General features: G+C 48.4%; 1 non-coding gene across 1 annotated transcript; it reads right to left on the reverse strand.

The window, feature by feature from the left end:
• Positions 1–18,956: 18,956 nt before the first annotated feature.
• LOC135014762 (U1 spliceosomal RNA) lies at positions 18,957–19,121 on the reverse strand. The gene has a single exon (XR_010213159.1). It is a non-coding gene; the product is annotated as a U1 spliceosomal RNA (small nuclear RNA).
• Between the last annotated feature and the right edge of the window lie 510 nt (positions 19,122–19,631).

The raw sequence follows: 19,631 nt of genomic DNA on the forward strand, positions 1-19,631 counted from the left end.
CCTCTTTTTGGCAAAAATATAACATATATACAGCTGGGCACTGTATATATGTATGAGCCCCCGCCAATTTTACAGTTTAAGCGGGACAGAAGCCCGCCGCCGAGGGGGCGGGGCTTCTCCCTCAGCACTCACCAGCGCCATTTTTTCTCCACAGCACCGCTGAGACGAAGCTTCCCGGACTCTCCCCTGCTTATACCACGGTAGAGAAGAGGGTTGAAAAGAGAGGGGGGGGGCACATAATTCGGCGCAAATTACATACAGCAGCGCTACTGGACAAACATTAAGTTACTGTGTTATTCCTGGGTTATATAGCGCTGGGGAGTGTGCTGGCATACTCTCTCTCTGTCTCTCCAAAGGGCCTTGTGGGGAAACTGTCTTCAGAAAAAGTATTCCCTGTGTGTGTGGTGTGTCGGTACACATGTGTCGACATGTCTGAGGAAGAAGGCTATATTAGAGAGGAGTGGGAGCAAATGAATGTGGTGTCTCCGCTGACACCTGATTGGATGGATATATGGAATGTTTTAAATGCTAGTGTAAACTCATTGTACAAAAGATTAGACAAGGCTGAAGCTTTGGGACAGTCAGGGACTCAACCCATGCCTGATCCTATGTTGCAGGGACTGTCAGGGTCTCATAAGCGCCCACTATCCCAGATTGTTGACACAGATACCGACACGGATTCTGACTCCAGTGTCGATTACGATGATGCAAAGTTACAGCCAAAATTGGCAAAATCCATTCGATATATGATTATGGCAATAAAAGATGTTTTGCACATCACAGAGGAACCCCCTGTCCCTGACAAGAGGGTACATATGTACAAGGGAAAGAAGCCTGAGGTAACCTTTGAGGGGGTCACACGAGCTGAACGAGTTATGTGAAAAAGCTTGTGAATCTCCAGATAAAAGACTGCAGATTTCCAAAAGGATTCTTATGGCGTATCCTTTTCCATCAACGGATAGGTTACGATGGAAATCCTCCCGTAGGATGGACAAAGCATTAACACGCACAGCTACAGTTGGAAAATCAAATTTTTTACCTTATGTTCCCTCACAGCATAAGAAAGCTCCGCATTATCAAATGCAGTCCTTTCGGTCACAAAGAAACAAGAAAGTGCGAGGTGCGTCCTTTCTTGCCAGAGGTAGGGGCAGAGGAATAAAGCTGCACAACACAGCTAGTTCCCAGGAACAGAAGTCCTACCCGGCCTCTACAAAATCTACCTCATGACGCTGGGGCTCCACTGGCAGAGTCCGGCCCATGTGATGTTATGCAGCTGCTCTGACCACGCCTCCTGTTTCTCCGTTGCCGACCCCATTTTGAAACCGTGCCCCCGCACCGCTCCATCTCCGACTTGGAAATGGAGTGTTGTTGACCCCCCTCCCCCCCTTCACCGATTCACAGGCAGAGGTGATCGCATTATCTGCGGGGTGCCGCAGAACATGCAGGCGGATGCGTATGCTCTTAGCAGTTTTTGCAGTTGGATTGCGATCCAACCTGAATCAGGCCCCATTACCTATCACAATGCACTGCGGGTAGTACAAAATGGGGTTAATATAGGAGAAAAAACCCCAGAGCTGTGCTCCTTAACTGTCCCTGGTGGCTAGTGGAGCGGCTGCCCAGTAATCAGTGTCCACGCCAGTGCGCACACGGCCTGCCCCCATCAGCGGCCTCGTGATCCCGGAGGGCGGTGTGTGTGTGACTGACCTTAGGAAGAAACCGGAGCCTCCGCTGCAGTGACCCAGCAACCGGGGCACGGGAGTATACTGCCACTGGGAGTGATGGAGCTGCAGTAAAGAGGTCTATTAGACCTAGCCTGCTGCAGCCCTTGTAGATTCTTATAAAAAAAGTTCTTCTTTTCTTGCCAAAATTAATAGCTAAGAATAGGCTGCCTGAGGCAGCCCCCTGTTAAGTGGCCTGCTACTGAAGGCACCAACTACAAACTGAGCTCTCTGTTCATGGAAGCGAGGTTATAGAGGAGGGGGCGCTGAGCATCTTGGGAACAGTCAAAAGCTTTGAGCCTGTTGGTGCCTCAGATCAAGATCCTACTCTGGTGTACATATACAATGTGAATCCTTGTGGAGTCCAGTGTACCCCACAGAAGAAATGAATGCGTCACACCCATTGGCAGCAACATTAGAATAGCTGCTGATGGGCACAATTGAGAAAGGAAGGGGGGAAAACATTTGAATCCAGCACATATATGTAATTTGAATATGTAATTTGTACCTTCCTACTTTAAAATGTAATGGATGAACCTCACCCTGTGAGAACTATCTTCATGATCAAGAGATCTCATACGCAAGATAAGTATGTGTTGGGATAGGGCTGTGGAGGGCGGCTGCTCGGGCACACTCCTGTCAAGTTAAGGAGATTCAACTGAGGAAGCACAAGGGAACTCTCATCTGGGAACAACAACTGCAGGGAGAACACATTTTCAGACGAATGTGGGAGGGTAGAAGGCTGCCTAATACTGAAGCACCCCCAAACAACAAACCAAATGCAACAACTACTGCAAGCATTCCTGGGGGAAGGCCTGCAGCAGATGGATTTGCATATAGTGATGTCATACAAGCAGTGGGCATAGTTGGCTGCAACCCTCGTCTGCATATGAAAAGAGAAAAGGGTCACGCAGGGCATGGCGGCCTTTGTGGGGTTGCGCTTGGATGACCCCTAAATCGCTTTATACACCCCCACCCCTCATCAGTGTGGGCTCATGTTGGCCATGCACCAGCCCCTGAAGCATTCAAGCTGATTTCTTGCAGCAGCTGGACCCAGAAACAGCTCCAGAGTTGCTCTACAAGACAAGTAAAAGGGTGTGAGCCCTGCAGCACCACCTGTAGTTTGCATACACACATATATAGGACAGCATCTCTTATATGCCCCAGGGTCAATAAAATAGTATCCTTATCTAGGGTATCCATCCCCTCAGATAAGGTATCCGTCCATGCCGCTACAGCACTACACACCCAGGCCGACGCAATTGCCGGTCTGAGTAAGGTACCTGAATGTGTATAAATGGACTTCAGGGTAATCTCCTGTTTGCTGTCAGCAGACTCTTTGAGGGTAGCCGTATACTGGGACGGGAGGGCTACCTTCTTGGATAAGCGTGTTAATGCTTTGTCCACCCTAGGGGAGGATTCCCATCGTAACCTATCCATTGATGGGAAAGGATACGCCATAAGAATCCTTTTGGAAATCTGCAGTCTTTTATCTGGAGATTCCCAAGCTTTTTCACATAACTCGTTCAGCTCGTGTGACCCCCTCAAAGGTTACCTCAGGCTTTTTCACCTTGTACATATGTACCCTCTTGTCAGGGACAGGGGGTTCCTCTCTGATGTGCAAAACATCTTTTATTGCCATAATCATATATCGAATGGATTTTGCCAATTTTGGCTGTAACTTTGCATCATCGTAATCGACACTGGAGTCAGAATCCGTGTCTGTATCTGTGTCAACAATCTGGGATAGTGGGCGCTTATGAGACCCTGACAGTCCCTGCAACATAGGATCAGGCATGGGTTGAGACCCTGACTGTCCCAAAGCTTCAGCCTTGTCTAATCTTTTGTGCAATGAGTTTACACTAGCATTTAAAACATTCCACATATCCATCCAATCAGCTGTCGGCGGAGACACCACATTCATTTGCTCCTGCTCCTCTCTAATATAGCCTTCTTCCTCAGACATGTCGACACACGTGTACCGACACACCACACACACAGGGAATGCTTTTTCTGAAGACAGTTTCCCCACAAGGCCCTTTGGAGAGACAGAGAGAGAGTATGCCAGCACACACCCCAGCGCTATATAACCCAGGAATACACAGTAACTTAATGTTTGCCCAGTAGTACTGCTGTATGTAATTTGCGCCAAATTATGTGCCCCCCCCCTCTTTTCAACTCTCTTGTCTACCGTGGTATAAGCAGGGGAGAGTCCGGGGAGCTTCCTCTCAGCGGTGCTGTGAAGAAAAAATGGCGCTGGTGAGTGCTGAGGGAGAAGCCCCGCACCCTCGGCGGCAGGCTTCTGTCCCGCTTAAACTGTAAAATTGGCAGGGGCTCATACATATATACAGTGCCCCGCTGTATATGTGTTATATTTTTGCCAAAAAGAGGTTTATATTGCTGCCCAGGGTGCCCCCCCCCCCTGCGCCCTGCACCCTTACAGTGACCGGAGTGTGTGAGGTGTATGGGAGCAATGGCGCACAGCTGCAGTGCTGTGCGTTGCTTCAGTGAAGATCATGAAGTCTTCTGCCGCCTCTGAAGTCTTCTTTTCTTCTCATACTCACCCGGCTTCTATCTTCCGGCTCTGCAAGGGGGACGGAGGCGCGGCTCTGGGACGGACGGCGAGGGTGAGATCCTGCGTACCAATCCCTCTGGAGCTAATGGTGTCCAGTAGCCTAAGAAGCAGGACCTTGCAACTCAGAGAGTAGGGCTGCTTCTCTCCCCTCAGTCCCTCGATGAGGGAGTCTGTTGCCAGCAGTGCTCCCTGAAAATTAAAAACCTAACAAAATACTTTCTGTCAGAAAGCTCAGGAGAGCTCCTGAAAAGCACCCAGTCTCCACTGGGCACAGTATCAAACTGAGGTCTGGAGGAGGGGCATAGAGGGAGGAGCCAGTGCACACCCAGAACTAAAGTCTTTATTAAAGTACCCATGTCTCCTGCGGAGCCTATCTATCCCCATGGTCCTTACGGAGTCCCCAGCATCCTCTAGGACGTTAGAGAAAATAGGATTTTAATACCTACCGGTAAATCCTTTTCTCTTAGTCCGTAGAGGATGCTGGGCACCCGCCCCAGTGCGTACTGTGTCTGCAGTTATTAAATGGCCCTTAACTCCAGAACATTTATGTGGAGAAAACTTTCCTGACTTGACCATCTTCCTTGGATGTTTTCCCCCTGTGTGACTGCTCCCCAGCCTCGGAGGGTTGCATCCATGGTCCCTAGGATCCAGTCCTGGATCCCGAACCATCGCCCCTCTAGGAGGTGAGAACTGTGCAGCCACCAATGGAGTGAGATTCTGGTCTTGGAAGACAGGATTATCCTCCGGTGCATGTGTAGGTGGGATCCGGACCACTTGTCCAACAGGTCCCACTGGAACACTCTGGCATGGAACCTGCCAAACTGAATGTCCTCGTAGGCCGCAACCATCTTCCCCAGCAACAGAATGCATTGATGGATTAACACTCTTGCTGGTTTCAGAATTTGTTTGACCAGACTCTGGAACTCCATAGCCTTTCCACTGGAAGAAAGTCTCTTCTGTGTCCAGTATGACTCCCAGAAACAACAACCGCGTCATTGGGACCAACTGCGATTTTGGCAAGTTTAGGAGCCAACCATGTTGTTGAAGAACTGTCAGGGAGAGTAGATGTTTTGCACCAACTGGTCCCTGGATCTCGCCTTTATCAGGAGATCATCCAAGTACGGGATAATTGTGACTCCTTGCTTGCGAAGGAGAACCATCATTTCCACCATCACCCTGGTGAAAATCCTCGGAGCCGTGGACAGACCAAACGGCAACGTCTGAAATTGGTAATGACAATCCTGAATTGCAAACCTCAGGTAGCTTGATGCAGTGGCTAAACGGGAACATGTAATTAGGCATCCTTATGTCTACCAAAACCATGAAATCTCCTTCCTCCGGACTGGAGATCCCTACCCTGAGAGATTCCATCTTGAAATTGAATTTCTTTAGGTAGAAATTGAGGGATTTCAGGTTTAAGATTGGTCTGACTGAGCCGTCCGGCTTCGGGAGCACGAAGAGGCTTGAATAAAAACCTTCTCCCTGCTGACTAAGGCCGATTTGAACAATCGGTGAGGGGGAACGTCTTGAAACCCCAGTTTGTACCCTTGTGACACTATTTGTAAAACCCACGAGTCCAGGTCCAAATTAATCCAGAACTGACTGAAGTGTTTTAGACGTGCCCCCACTGGTGTGGGCTCCTGCAAGAGAGCCCCAGCGTCATGCAGTGGATTTGGCAGAAGCAGAGGACGATCTCTGCTCCTGCGATCTTGAAGAGGCTACAGACCTCTTCCCTCTTCTCCTTCCTCTACCTGCAAAGAAAGGGGAATCTTAACTTCTTGCATATCTATTGGGACAAAATGACTGCGTTAAACAATGATGCGTCTTCATCCGTTGAGAGGAAACATAGGGCAAGAAGGTTGACTTACCTGCGGGAGCTGCCGAGATCAAATTAACTAGGCCGTCACCAAACAAGGCTTCACCTTCATAGGGAAGAGACTCCCTTTCTTCTTGGAGTCAGCATCAGCATTCCCTTGGTGAATCCACAATGCCCTCCTATCCGAGACTGCCATGAAATTGGCCCGTGAACTCAAGAGTCCTATATCCCTTGCAGTCGTAAGTATGCTGCAGTGTCCTTGATATGATCCAACGTAAGGAGTATCCCATCTCTCCAAGATATCTATATCGGATGACAAGGTATTCGACCAATTCTTGAATACTACTACTCACCCATGCGCATGTAATGGCAGGTCTAAGTAATGTACCCGTGGTTACATAACTAGAAATAATGTAGCTTCCTGCATACGATCCGCTGGATTTGTGACAGGGCCCCGTGCAGAACAGGGGGTGACTCCCACTTTATTCTGTCCGCAGCAGGAAATTAATAAACAACCGGAAACCTTTTGGGGATTTGAAACCATCTTGTCGAGCTGGCCCAGACTTTCTCAAACAGAGATGGAGGAACGTTACATCAGCTTTCATTATATATCTATATATACATACATATAGACCCCTTTGTCAGGAACAGCAGGGTCCTCAGTGATGTTAATATGTCCTTAATATCCACAATCATGTACTGAATGCTCCTTGCCAATATTGGATCTAATCAGGAAATATTATGGTCGACATAGGAATCAGTATCCGAGTCAGTATCAGTGTGTAGTAACATTTTTGCGGGCCTGAGGGAAAAGAAGCATAGCCATGAACATCACATCTATTCTCTACGTCTGTGTCTGGGACACAGATTTATCCAACCTCACTCTGATATTATTGAAACTTTCACCCAGTCAGTTATTGGTGGTGCCAACAGGGCCACCATCATATGTCTGCATTCCTAATATAGTTTCCTCTTGGGAAAAACATTCAGCCACCGACATGTTGACACACATGTACCAAGTACCCACAGACACATCGGCTTATGGGGGATAGACCTACAGTAAATCTGTCAGAGGGACAGAGAGGATTTTTCAGCTCACAACCCAGCGCCAAAAGTACACAGTCTGGGAAATAATAAACTCTATAGTGATAGACTTGTAACGCTCTATAGATGTGCTGGTGAGGTGAGGAAGAAGCCCCGCCGCTGTAATGGCACGCTTCTGTCCCGCTCAGAAACAAATAATTAATTACGCTGGCGGGGTATATACAGTGCCCAGGCACTAATGTCCACTTTTGCCAGCCTTTTGTGAGGAATTTATGCTGCCCAAGGTGCCCCCCCCACCCACCCACATGCCCTGCACCCTGCAGTGCCTGTGTTTGTGTGGAAGCATGGCGCACAGCATTCCGCTCGCTGCGTGGTACCTCAGAATGCCGTCACTGGAGAAGAAGTGCCCATGTCTCCTGCGGATCCCGTCTATACCCCATGGTTCTTAATGTGATCCCAGCATCCTCTAGGACGTATGAGAAAACAAATAACGCACACACGAGGAGGAGAGAACAAAGGAAGCTATAAGGAGGGGAGGGGAGGGGGGGGGGGAGGTAAGGTAGTAAAGGGATATTGGATAAACTACAACCTTATACATATTCATTAATGTACCAGTAGTTAGAAGTAGAAGAGCTCTAACAGAAACCACAAAGCTTATCTAAAGCCACACCACACTGGATATGCCCAATCTCATTTGATCTTTGAAGCAAAGCAGTATTGGACTTTGTTACTACCAAGCAGTCTCCCATCCATGTATTATCAGATTCTTTAGGTGTTTTTAAACTACCAACACCCTTTTCTTGGTACTGTACATTTAATTTTTACACATATTCTTTTATGTACCAGAAGTTAGAAGTAGAAGAGCTCTAACAGAAACCACGAGCTCATCTACAACCACAGCACACTGGATTTGCCCAATCTCTCCTGATCATGGAAGCTGAGCAGTGTTGGTCCTGGTTTTAGTACTTGGATGGGAGACCACCAGGAAATACCAGGAGCTGTGTGTATTTTTACAATACCAACACCGTTCTCTTGATGCATTCCATTTTGAAACATTGGGGCAGATCTATTAAGCCTGGTGAACTGATAAAGTGCAAGGTGATAAAGTACCAGCCAGTCAGCTCCTAACTGTCATTTTTCAAACCCAGCCTGTGACATGGCAATTAGGAGCTGATTGGCTGGTACTTTATCACCATGCAAATTATCATTTCACCAGGTTTAATAAATCGTCCGCTTATTCATTTATGTACGAGTAGTTAGAAGTAGAAGAACTCTAACAGAAACCACTAAGCTCATCTACAGCCACACCACACTGTATATGCCCAATATCACCTGATCTTAGGCCTGGTTTGTTCTTGGATGTGAGACCACCTGGGAATACCAGGTGCTGTAGGTAGTTTTATACTACCAACACCGTTCTCTTGATGCATTCTATTTTGAAACTTATTCATTGATGTAGAAGTTAGAAACAGCAAAAATCATCTACAGCCGCATCCCACTGGATATGTCCAATCCAGTGGCGTAACTAGAAATTTTTTTCCCCCAAGCCAAAAAATTCTTCGGTGCCCCCCCCCCCCCCCTTCATGCTCCATAATTGGGAGCAAGAAAGGGATAAATATGCGCGCGCCTAAGGCGCGCGCGTCAAAAAAAGGGGCGTGGTTTTGTTGGAGTGGGCGTGGTTTCACATAAAGGGGCGTGACATTGCAGGAAAAGACTACCTTATACCCCAGTTTTGCAACCTGCACGCCCATACGTTGGCCACCACAGGAAAGAAAAATAATCCTGATTCATGCCCCTTACATTATTTGTCATTTTTCCTCCTTATAGTAATGTCCAGTATACATTATGCCACATACTGCAATGGCCCTTAGACATTATGCCGCACACAATAATGCACGACACAATATGCACACACTGTAATGCCCCCGACACATTATGCCACACACCGTAATGTCTGTGACACATTATGCCACACACCGTAATGCCTGTGACACATTATGACAGGAATCGCAATGCCCGTTATACATTATGCTACACACTGCAATGCCCCTGATACATTATAGCACATACAATGTCTGTGACACATTATGACACACACCGCAATGTCCGTGATACATTATGCCACACACTGCAATGCCCGATACATTATAGCACATACAATGCCTGTGACACATTATGCCACACACTGCAATGACCTTGAGACATTATACCACAATGCCCGTGATATAGTATACCATACACCGTAATGCCTGACACATTATGACACACACCGCAATGTCCGTGATACATTATGCCACACACTGCAATGACCCTGAGACATTATACCACATATCACAATGCCCGCTGCGGGGGCAGTAGTTACGCCACTGGTCCAATCTCATCTGATGATGGAAGCTAAGCAGTGTTGTGCCTGGTTTGTTTTTGGATTTCAAGTCCTGCCTTCTGGTTTGGCCACGGCACCTCGGATATTCACCAAGGTCATGGCCGTGATGACGACCCTTCACCATCAGAGAATCAGGATCCTGCCAAATCTGGACGACTTGCTGATCCTGGTGAACTCCCAAGAGGTTCTCCACAGTTATCTGGAACTGGCGGTCCAATTCCTAAAAGTCCACGGGTGGCTCATCAACTGAAAAAAGTCCTCGCTGGTCCCTGCTCGAAACATGGTGCACCTAGGGGCACTGCTGGACACACACAGCCAACAATTGTTTCTGTCTCCAGAGAAAGTCCTGAAAATTCAGGACAGTATCGTCCTCTCTCGCCCAAGAGTGTTGATACACACGGCGATGCAAGTACTAGACCTCATGGTGTCGGCTTTCGATATGGTAGAGTACGCTCAATTTCATTACCGCCCTCTGCAGAGGTTAATCCTCTCCAAGTGGGACGGCCTGCCTCATCGGATGATGTCTCAAATGATCTCCTTGACTCCGGAGGTTCGTCTGACACTGAGCTGGTGGCTACAGGACCAACAGTTGAGCAGGGGCCATCCCTTCTGGATCTCCAACTGTGTCCTCCTGACAATGGATGCCAGTCTTTTGGGCTGGGCCATGGTGTTGGAGCAACACTTTCTCCAGGGTCGGTGGACCAGGGAGGAATCTCTCCCTGATTGACAGGCAGAGGCGGTCACTGGGCAGGAGGAGTCGGGCCAGCGGCGTTGTGCCGCCATTTTGGGGGCACAGTCAGGACAACGCAGACATGACCGGACCGTATGGGGGCGGGCCGTGACGGCTGCGTGACCCGGACAGCAACGGGCCTTATTTACTAAAATATCAGATAAATTTTATGGCATTTATGTGCAGTCTAGTTTGCACAGTTGATAGAGTGTTGATCTTGCACTATCAATGTAAGCCTCACATAGGTTTGATACACATGTAAGTTTGTTTTTATTTTACTACATTGTGGTTTGTGGCTCTATACCATGTAATGCATGTCTTTTAACAGTAGTCAAGTCTTCCAATGTGCTTGTTAGTGAAACCCAATAGATAGCTTTATTTTATTTTGTTTCTTCAAATATTGAATGCATATGTCTTATAACTTTTTTTTTTCAATATACAGGTTGAGTATCTGTATATACATTTTTATTATAAGATTTTCAATGACACAAGTACATCCAAGTTGCAGATTATGGATTGTGAAGGACAAATCAACCATATAAACAATTTAAGCAATTTAAATTGCATGCAGGTAGTAGAATATCAAACTCCTTGGATGAGAGTTGGTCGTAATAAACTAGGATAGAAAAGAATAAAGTAGAAAATAAGATTTTAAACCTACCGGTAAATCTTTTTCTCGTAGTCCGTAGAGGATGCTGGGGACTCCGTAAGGACCATGGGGATAGACGGGCTCCACAGGAGACATGGGCACTTTAAGAAAGACTTTAGTTCTGGGTGTGCACTGGCTCCTCCCTCTATGCCACAGTTAGAGAAACTGTGCCCAGAGGAGACGGACAGTATGAGGAAAGGATTTTGTTAATCCAGGGCAAGATTCATACCAGCCACACCAATCACACCGTATAACTTGTGATAAACTACCCAGTTATCAGTATGAAAAAACAACATAGCATCAGTGCAGGACCGATGCAACTATAACATAACCCTTATTGAAGCAATAACTATATACAAGTATTGCAGAAGTAGTCCGCACTTGGGACGGGCGCCCAGCATCCTCTACGGACTACGAGAAAAAGATTTACCAGTAGGTTTAAAATCTTATTTTCTCTAACGTCCTAGAGGATGCTGGGGACTCCGTAAGGACCATGGGGATTATACCAATGCTCCAAAACGGGCGGGAGAGTGCGGATGACTCTGCAGCACCGATTGAGCAAACATGAGTTCCTCCTCAGCCAGGGTATCAAACTTATAGTATTTTGCAAAGGTGTGTGAACCCGACCAAGTAGCAGCTTGACACAGCTGTAGTGCCGAGACCCCTCGGGCAGCCGCCCAAGAAGAGCCCACTTTCCTCGTGGAATGGGCCTTGACCGTTTTCAGTAACTGCAATCCAGCCATAGAATGCGCTTGCTGAATCGTGTTACAAATCCGGCGAGCAATAGCCTGCTTTGAAGCAGGGGCACCAATCTTGTTGGTTGCATACAGGACAAACAGCGCTTCAGTTTTCCTGACTCTAGCCGTCCTGGCCACGTAAATTTTCAAAGCCCTAACCACATCAAGTAACTCGGAATCCTCCAAGTCACGCGTAGCCACAGGCACCACAATAGGTTGGTTCATATGAAAAGATGAGACCACTTTTGGTAGGAATTGAGGACGGGTCTGCAATTCCGCTCTATCCACATGGAATACCAAATATGGGCTTTTATGTGACAAAGCCGCTAATTCCGACACTCGCCTAGCCGAAGCCAAGGCTAATAACATGACCACCTTCCATGTGAGATATTTTAACTCCACTGTTTTAAGTGGTTCAAACCAGTGTAATTTTAGAAAACTTAACACCACGTTAAGGTCCCAAGGTGCCACCGGAGGCACAAAAGGAGGCTGAATATGCAGCACTCCTTTTACAAAAATCTAAACTTCTGGAAGAGAAGCCAATTCTTTTTGAAAGAAAATGGATAAGGCCGAAATCTGGACCTTAATAGAGCCTAATTTTAGGCCCAAATTCACTCCAGTTTGTAGGAAGTGAAGGAAACGGCCCAGATGGAATTCTTCCGTAGGAGCATTCCTGGCCTCACACCAAGAAACATAATTTCGCCATATACGGTGTAATGTTTTAACGTTACATCCTTCCTAGCCTTTATCAGCGTAGGGATGACCTCAACCGGAATGCTAGGATCCGGCATTCAACCGCCATGCCGTCAAACGCAGCCGCGGTAAGTCTTGGAACAGACAGGGCCCCTGATGCAACAGGTCCTGTCTTAGAGGGAGAGGCCACAGATCTTCTGTGAGCATTTCCTGCAGATCCGGATACCAGGTCCTCCGTGGCCAATCTGGAACAATGAGGATTGTTCTCACTCCTCTTTGTCTTATTATCCTCAACACCTTGGGTATGAGAGGAAGAGGAGGAAATACATAGACCGACCGGAACACCCACGGTGTCACTAGGGCGTCTACAGCTACTGCCTGAGGGTCTGTTGACCTTGCGCAATACCTCTGTAGCTTTTTGTTGAGCCGGGACGGAATCATGTCTATCTGTGGCAGTTCCCACCGACTTGTAATCTGTGCAAAGACTTCCTGATGAAGTCCCCACTCTCCCGGATGTAGGTCGTGTCTGCTGAGGAAGTCTGCTTCCCAGTTGTCCACTCCCGGAATGAACACTGCTGACAGTGCGCTTGCGTGATTCTCCACCCAGCGAAGAATTCTGGTGGCTTGTGCCATCGCCACTCTGCTCCTTGTGCCGCCTTGGCGGTTTACATGAGCCACTGCGGTGACGTTTTCTGACTGGATCAGAACCGGTTGGTCGCAAAGTAAGGTCTCCGCTTGACGTAGGGCATTGTATATGGCCCTCAGTTCCAGGATGTTGATGTGAAGACAAGTCTCTTGACTTGACCAAAGACCTTGGAAATTTCTTCCCTGTGTGACTGCTCCCCAACCTTGGAGGCTTGCGTCTGTGGTCACCAGGATCCAGCCCTGAATGCTGAATCTGCGTCCCTCGAGAAGGTGAGCACTCTGCAGCCACCACAAGAGTGATACCCTGACCCTGGGGGACAGGGTGATCAACCAATGCATCTGTAAATGTGACCCGGACCACTTGTCCAGTAGGTCCCATTGGAAAGTCCTCGCATGGAACCTGCCGAATGGAATGGCCTCGTATGATGCCACCATCTTTCCCAGGACTCGAGTGCAGTGATGCACTGACACCTGTTTTGGTTTCAATAGGTTCCTGACAAGAGTCATGAGTTCCTGGGCCTTTTCTATCAGGAGATAAACCCTCTTCTGGTCTGTGTCCAGAATCATGCAGAAGAAAGACAGACGAGTAGTAGGAATCAACTGCGACTTCGGGATATTGAGAATCCAGCCGTGTTGCTGTAACACTTTCAGTGAAAGTGATACGCTGTTCAGCAACTGCTCTCTTGATCTCGCTTTTATGAGATCGCCCAAGTACGGGATAATTGTGACACCTTGCTTGCACAGGAGCACCATCATTTCCGCCATTACCTTGGTGAAAATTCTCAGGGCCATGGAGAGACCAAACAGCAACGTCTAAAATTGGCAATGACAGTCCTGTACCGCAAATCTGAGTTACGCCTGATGAGGTGGATAAATGGGGACATGAAGGTATGCATCCTGTACACAAATGCGGACAACAGGTGTCAAGCCGTGTGTTGCCTTTGTCAAGCTGTAATAAGTAGGGATAAGGACGTTAACCACCTCGGAACATCCTCCCTTATACGTCACCTGCAGCGCATTCATCATAAGTCAGTGACAAGTTCAAAAACTTTGGATGACAGCGGAAGCAGTCCACTGACCACTAAATCCCTTCCTCTTGTAACCAAGCTCCTGCAAACCACACCACCAACTCCCTCAGTGTCAATTTCCTCCTTAGACAGGAGAGCCAATAGTCCTGCAGGCCATGTCACTGGCAAGTCTGACGAGTCCTCTCCTGCCTGGGATTCCTCCGATGCATCCTTGAGTGTAATGCCTACTGCTGCTGGCGCTGCTGTTGTTGCTGCTGGGAGTCGATCATCATCCCAGAGGGGAAGTCGGAAGACCACTTGTACTTCTTCCAGTAAGCAATTGACTGTCCAACAGTCCTTTGCGAGGAAGATGAAATATCACAGCAGTCATCCTGCTGCAAAGCGGATAACTCAGGTCTGGGTGGTGAGAAACGTGGTTCCGGTATCCATCGTTAATTTAGAGGCAACTAGAGACTTGATTGAGGTACTGTGTCCCCGGTACCAAATACCCTCTAGGTTCCATTTCTCTAGGCAGGCGATACCGAAAATGTACACAGACCTCAGAAAAAGAGTCACCAGTGTCCTAAAAAATGCAGTTGTACCCAATGTCCACTTGTCTGTGGTTAAGTGGAGCAGGGCAGACTCAGGACTATATGACTGTGACAGCCCACTGGGTAGATGTATTGCCTCCCGCAGCAAGAACAGCAGCGGCGGCACCAGTAGCAGCATCTCACAATTGCCAACTCGTTCCTAGGCAGGCTACGCTTTGTATCACCGCTTTCCATAAGAGGCACACAGCTGACAACCTCTTACGGAAACTGAGGAACATCATCGCAGAATGGCTTACCCCAATTGAACTCTCCTGGGGATTTGTGACATCGGACAACGCCACCAATATTGTGCGTGCATTACATCTGGGCAAATTCCAGCACGTCCCATGTTTTGCACATACATTGAACTTGGTGGTGCAGAATTATTTAAAAAACGACAGGGGCATGCAAGAGATGCTGTCGGTGGCCCGAAGAATTGCGGGCCACTTTCTGCCTTCAGCCACCGCATGCCGAAGACTGTAGCACCACCAAACATTCCTGAACCTGCCCTGCCATCATCTGAAGCAAGAGGTGGTAACGAGGTGGAATTCAACCCTCTATATGCTTCAGAGGATGGAGGAGCAGCAAAAGGCCATTCAAGCCTATACATCTGCCCACGATATAGGCAAAGGAGGGGGAATGCACCTGACTCAAGCGCAGTGGAGAATGATTTCAACGTTGTGCAAGGTTCTGCAACCCTTTGAACTTTCCACACGTGAAGTCAGTTCAGACACTGCCAGCCTGAGTCATGTCATTCCCCTCATCAGGCTTTTGCAGAAGAAGCTGGAGACATTGAAGGAGGAGCTAAAACAGAGCGATTCCACTAGGCATGTGGGACTTGTGGATGGAGCCCTTAATTCGCTTAACCAGGATTCAATCTGTTGAAATCAGAGCACTACATTTTGGCCACCGTGCTCGATCCTAGATTTAAAACCTACATTGTATCTCTCTTTCCGGCAGACACAAGTCTGCAGAGGTTCAAAGACCTGCTGGTGAGAAAATTGTCAAGTCAAGCGGAACGTGACCCGTCAACAGCTCCTCCTTCACATTCTCCCGCAACTGGGGGTGCGAGGAAAAGGCTAAGAATTCCGAGCCCACCCGCTGGCGGTGATGCAGGGCAGTCTGGAGTGAGTGCTGACATCTGGTCCGGACTGAAGGACCTGGCAACGATTACTGACATGTCGTCTACTGTCACTGCATATGATTCTGTCACCTTTGAAAGAATGGTGGAGGATTATATGAGTGACCGCATCCAGGTAGGCACGTCAGACAGTCCGTATGTATACTGGCAGGAAAAAGAGGCAATTTGGAGGCCCTTGCACAAACTGGCTTTATTCTACCTAAGTTGCCCTCCCTCCAGTGTGTACTCCAGAAGAGTGTTTAGTGCAGCCGCTCACCTTGTCAGCAATCGGCGTACGAGGTTACTTCCAGAAAATGTGGAGAAGATGATGATCATCAAAATGAATTATAATCAATTCCTCCGTGGAGACATTCACCAGCAATTGCCTCCAGAAAGTACACAGGGATCTGAGATGGTGGATTCCAGTGGGGACGAATTAATAATCTGTGAGGAGGGCGATGTACACAGTGAAAGGGGTGAGGAATCGGAGGATGATGAGGTGGACATCTTGCCACTGTAGAGCCAGTTTGTGCAAGGAGAGATTGATTGCTTCTTTTTTGGTGGGGGTCCAAACCAACCAGTCATTTCAGTCAGCCGTGTGGCAGACCCTGTTGCTGAAATGATGGGTTCGTAAATGTTTTTCTTTTCAATCTAAGCCCCTGCAGTTTTCTGTAAGAATCTGCTTCGCTATGATGATCAACAAGTCACAAGGGCAAACACTCAGGGCTGGAGGCGTAGATCTTAGGACCAGCTGCTACAAGCATGGCAAAGGTGTCACTATCATTGGTGACACCCAGAGAGGCAGCGAGGGAGATTGTAATGCAGTGCGCGCAGATAAGCAGCGCAATGGTAAAATGGAGGCATGGTCTCATAGGTAGGGGTGTGGCCTGTTGGCCTGAATCTCCATTTTGTTGCTCCGGGTATCCCGGGGGTTGAGTGCTGCACCCGGGGACTAGTGTGTGAGTGGTGCTGGCTCCTGCACAGTGACAGAAACTGGGTGTTGCACGTAATGTCACAGTGAAACACCCATATTTTGTCACTGAAGAAGAGCCGGCACTTTGGTGTCACCCCCCTTGGCGGGTGACACTCGGGTGTGGGCCGCAACCCCGTTGTGATGCCACTGACCCATGGGAAGCTTTACGTGGCTTACCCATGTGTTAGTAGCCCCAAGCATCTTTTGTGTTAGTCCCTGAAGAAAAACTTCAAATATTTACAAATAAATTTTGTAATCAATGGGCCTAATTCAGTAAGGATTGCAAATTCCGCTAAGTAACAGAATTTGCAATCCATTGGTTCACATGCTGGGGCCACCCAGCATGCCGCCTCCCTTCTTGACCACGCTGAAATTGCAGTCGCAGTGCAGTTCAGCGTGATCATAAAAAATGGGTTAGCCTCCAGTTGGTGCAGACTGTATGTGTGCGCAGGAAGCCGCCACCATTTTTGTGATCGCAGCTGCTGCATGTGATGTCATGCAGCCGCTCTGACCACGCCTCCTGTTTCTCCGTTGCCGACCCCATTTTGAAGCCGTGCCCACGCACCGCTCCATCTCCGACTTAGAAATGGAGTGTTGCTGACCCCCCCCCCCCCCCCAGCACCGATTGACAGTCAGAGGCGATCGCATTATCTGCGGGGTGCCGCAGAAAATGCAGGCGCATGCGTATGCTCTTAGCAATTTTTGCAGTTGGATTGCTTATTGCGATTGCAATCCAACCTGAATCAGGCTCTATTACCTATCACAATGCACTGCGGGTAGTACAAAATGGGGTTAATATAAGAGAAAACCCCCCAGAGCTGTGCTCCTTCACTGTCCCTGGTGGCTAGTGGAGCGGCTGCCCAGTAATCAGTGTCCACGCCAGTGCGCACATGGCCCGCCCCCTACAGCCACGCTGGATCACGGTATAGTGCGGGCACAGAAGTACCTTACCTCCCTTTCATCAGCGGCCTCGTGATCCCGGAGGGCGGTGTGTGTGTGACTGACCTTAGGAAGAAACCGGAGCCTCCACTGCAGTGACCCAGCAACCAGGGCACGGGAGTATACTGCGCCGCTAGGAGTGATGGAGCTGCAGTAAAGATGTCTATTAGACCTAGCCTGCTGCAGCCCTTGTAGATTCTTATAAAAAAAAGTTCTTCTTTTCTTGTCAAAATTAATAGCTAAGAATAGGCTGCCTGAGGCAGCCCCCTGTTAAGTGGCCTGCTACTGAAGGCACCAACTACAAACTGAGCTCCCTGTTCATGGAAGCGAGGTTATAGAGGAAGGGGCGCTGAGCATCTTGGGAACAGTCAAAAGCTTTGAGCCTGTTGGTGCCTCAGATCAAGATCCTACTCTACACCCCAATGTGAATCCTTGTGGAGTCCAGTGTACCCCACAGAAGAAATGAATGTGTCACACCCATTGGCAGCAACATTAGAATAGCTGCTGATGGGCACAATTGAGAAAGGAATGGAGGAAAACATTTGAATCCAGCACATATATGTAATTTGAATATGTAATTTGTACCTTCCTACTTTAAAATGTAATGGATGAACCTCACCCTGTGAGAACTATCTTCATGATCAAGAGATCTCATACGCAAGAAAAGCATGTGTTGAGATAGGGCTGTGGAGGGCGGCTGCTCGGGCACACCCCCGTCAAGTTAAGGAGATTCAACTGAGGAAGCACAAGAAAACTCTTGTCTGGGGACAACAACTGCAGGGAGACCACATATTTTCAGATAAACATGAGAGGGCGGAAGGCTGCCTAATACTGAAGCACCCACAAACATCAAACCATATGCAACAACTAGTGCAAGCATTCCTGGGGAAAGGTCTGCAGCAGACGGATTTGCATACGGTGATGTCATCCAAGCAGTGGGCCAAAGTTGTCTGGAACCCTCATCTGCATATGAAAAGAGAAAAGGGGCGCTTGGATGACCCCTAGTTCGCATTGAACACCCCCACCCTCCTTCGGTGTGGGGCTCATGTTGGCCATGCCCCTGCCCCTGAAGCATTCAAGCTGATTTCTTGCAGCAGCTGGGCACTGTAACAGCTCCAGAGCTGCTCTGTAAAGCACATAAAAGGGTGTGGGCCCTGCAACACCACCTGTAGTTCGCATTGTGCGTTGGAAGGCACAAAGTAAGCAGACGGGAGAAGTCAGGATAGTGCGCAAGGGCATAGAAGGGAGGGGCTCAAGAAAAGAGAAGTGGAAACAGACAGCAAACTAGGCTGGAGAGAGACCTGAGACAAAGAGATCTGAATTATACCAGAGCCAACCAGGGGAAAGCACAAATGCAGTCCCCCCCCTACCACAAATTATGCAGTCGAGTTTCCCACATTTGGGGAAATCACAGAGGTCAGCATACCCAGAATGCAATGAATGAACCTCACCCTGGGAAAACAATCTTCATGACCATGGTATCACCTATGCAAAATAAGTATGATTTGAGATAGGGCTGGGGAGGGCCGCTGCTCAGGCACACCTCCGTCAAGTAAAGGAGATTCAACTGAGGCAGCACAAGGGAACTCTCATCTGGGGACAACAACTGCAGGGAGAACACATTTTCAGACGAATGTGGGAGGGCAGAAGGCTGCCTAATACTGAAGCACCCCCCAAACAACAAACCAAATGCAACAACTAGTGCAAGCATTCCTGGGGGAAGGCCTGCAGCAGATGGATTCGCATATGGTGATGTCATCCAAGCAATGGGCATAGTTGGCTGCAACCCTCGTCTGCATATGAAAAGAGAAAATGGTCACGCAGGGCATGGCGGCCTTTGTGGGGTTGCGCTTGGATGACCCCTAGATCGCTTTATACACCCCCATCAGTGTGGGGCTCATGTTGGCCATGCCCAAGCCCCTGAAGCATTCAAGCTGATTTCTTGCAGCAGCTGGACCCAGTAACAGCTCCAGAGTTGCTCTACAAGACAAGTAAAAGGGTGTGAGCCCTGC

The sequence above is a fragment of the Pseudophryne corroboree genome, unplaced genomic scaffold (assembly GCF_028390025.1).
Source record: "Pseudophryne corroboree isolate aPseCor3 unplaced genomic scaffold, aPseCor3.hap2 scaffold_288, whole genome shotgun sequence".
In the NCBI taxonomy this organism is placed as follows: domain Eukaryota; kingdom Metazoa; phylum Chordata; class Amphibia; order Anura; family Myobatrachidae; genus Pseudophryne; species Pseudophryne corroboree.